The sequence below is a fragment of the Glycine soja genome, chromosome 2 (genome assembly GCF_004193775.1).
Source record: "Glycine soja cultivar W05 chromosome 2, ASM419377v2, whole genome shotgun sequence".
Classification (NCBI taxonomy): Eukaryota; Viridiplantae; Streptophyta; class Magnoliopsida; order Fabales; family Fabaceae; genus Glycine; species Glycine soja.
The window spans coordinates 35250890-35253010 of record NC_041003.1 but is presented as its reverse complement, the minus strand read 5'-3'; the positions used below and the strand labels follow the sequence as shown (position 1 = coordinate 35253010).

The 2121-nt window shown below is 40.5% G+C and overlaps 1 non-coding gene across 1 annotated transcript; it reads right to left on the bottom strand.

Annotated features, from left to right (window-relative positions):
- Positions 1 to 832: 832 nt before the first annotated feature.
- On the bottom strand, positions 833 to 939 carry LOC114404225. Its single transcript, XR_003664865.1, has one exon. It is a non-coding gene; the product is annotated as a small nucleolar RNA R71 (small nucleolar RNA).
- Positions 940 to 2121: the final 1182 nt, after the last annotated feature.

Genomic DNA, 2121 nt, shown 5'->3' with positions numbered 1-2121 from the left:
CGCTGCAATAGTTGGCCATAGGCTGGCTGAGGTCTCCATCGTCCAAAAAAAGTGATTCTGTCAAAAGTTTTTTATTTTCCAAGTTATATTCTCTTATTTTTCTTAACTTATCATTTTTAGCTTCTATAGTTAGACTTTGAATTTTCGTTTGAAATTTTTTGTGCTATCTTCTCATTATTTTATAAGGGGTCTCACAAAATTTCAAGTCATTTGAATATCATTTAATGGTAGTTGTAGTTCAAACCTGCACTATTACTTGCATAAGATGGCAGCTAGTTGTGCATGCTGAATATAGTGTATGACTAGAGGCAATCCATCTGACTTACAACCCTTTGATCCTGAGATAGATAGGACATTTCATAGATTAGTTAGACGTCATTTAATTCCTTTTGAGCATCCTGAGCATTCTGTTATTGGTGATTTTGAGCATTATAGTTTTGAACATTCTGAGAATATGGCACAACCTCCACCCCGTGAGAGGACTCTAAGGGAAATGGCTGCACCTGATTTCACCTACGAAAGCTTGTGCATCCAATACCATGATGAGGATGTCCCATATATTCTTAAAACAGGACTGATCCATTTGCTTCCAAAGTTTCATGGCCTTGCAGGTGATAACCCGCACAAACATCTAAAAAAATTCCATATTGTCTGCTCCACCATGAAACCCCCAAATGTTCAGGAGGATCACATATTTCTGAAGGCCTTTCCTCATTCTTTAGAGGGAGTGGCGAAGGACTAGCTCTATTACCTTGCTCCACGATCCATCACGAGTTGGGATGACCTCAAGAGAGTATTCTTAGAAGACTTTTTCCCTGCTTCCAGGACCATGACCATCAGAAAGGATATTTCAAGCATTAGACAACTCAGTGGAGAGAGCTTATATGAATACTGAGAGAGATTTAAGAAACTATGTGCCAGTTGCCCTTACCACCAGATTTTTGAGCAGCTTCTCCTCCAATATTTTTATGAAGGACTCACTAACATGGAGAGAAGTGTGATAGATGCTGCCAGTGGTGGAGCCCTTGGAGACATGACCCTTGCTGAAGCCAGAAATTTAATTGAGAAGATGGCTTCAAACTCCCAGCAATTTAGTGTCATTAGAGGAGTGCATGAAGTAGCCACGAATTCATCTTCATCAGCCGAGACTAAGAAGCTTGAAGGTAAACTAGATGCCTTGGTTAACCTGGTAACCCAACTGGCCATGAATAAAAAATCTGCACCTGTCGCTAGACTTTGTGGTTTATGCTCCTCTGCCGACCACCACACAGACCTTTGCCCTTTTGTGCAACAATCTGAAGCAATTGAACAACCTGAAGCTTTTGCTACAAACATCTACAACAAACCTCCTCAACCTCAGCAGCAAAATCAGCCACAACAGAACAATTATGACCTCTCCAGCAACAGGTACAATCCCGGGTGGAGGAATCATCCCAACCTTAGATGGTCGAATCCTTCACAACAGTAGCAGCAACAACAACAGCCTTATTTTCACAATACTGTTGGCCCAAGCAGACCATACGTTCCTCCACCAATCCAGCAGCAACAATAGCAACAGCCCCAAAAACAACAAACAGTTGAGGCTCCTCTGCAACCTTCCCATGAAGAACTTGTGAGGCAAATGACTATGCAAAACATGCAGTTTCAACAAGAAACCAGAGCCTCCATTCAGAGCTTAACTAATCAGATGAGACAATTGGAAACATAGTTAAATCAACAACAGTCCGAGAATTTTGATAGATTACCTTCTCAATCTGTCCAGAATCCCAAAAATGTGAGTGCCATTACATTGAGGTCGGTAAAGCAGTGTTAAGGACCTCAACCAGTAACATCTTCTTCATCCGCAAATGAACCTGCCCAACTTCACTCTACTCCAGAAAAAGATGATGACAAAAATTTAAAGAGTAAGCTACCTAACAATTTCTATGCAGGTGAACCTTCCACTAGTAATTCTGATTTACAGAAGCAACATATCCCTCTTCCATTCCCTCCAAGAGCAATTTCCAACAAAAAATGTAAGAGGCAAAGAAGGAGATCTCAAAAACATTTAGAAAAGTAGAGGTAAACATACCTCTGCTTGATGCAATAAAGAAAATTCCAAGATATGCTAAATTCTTGAAG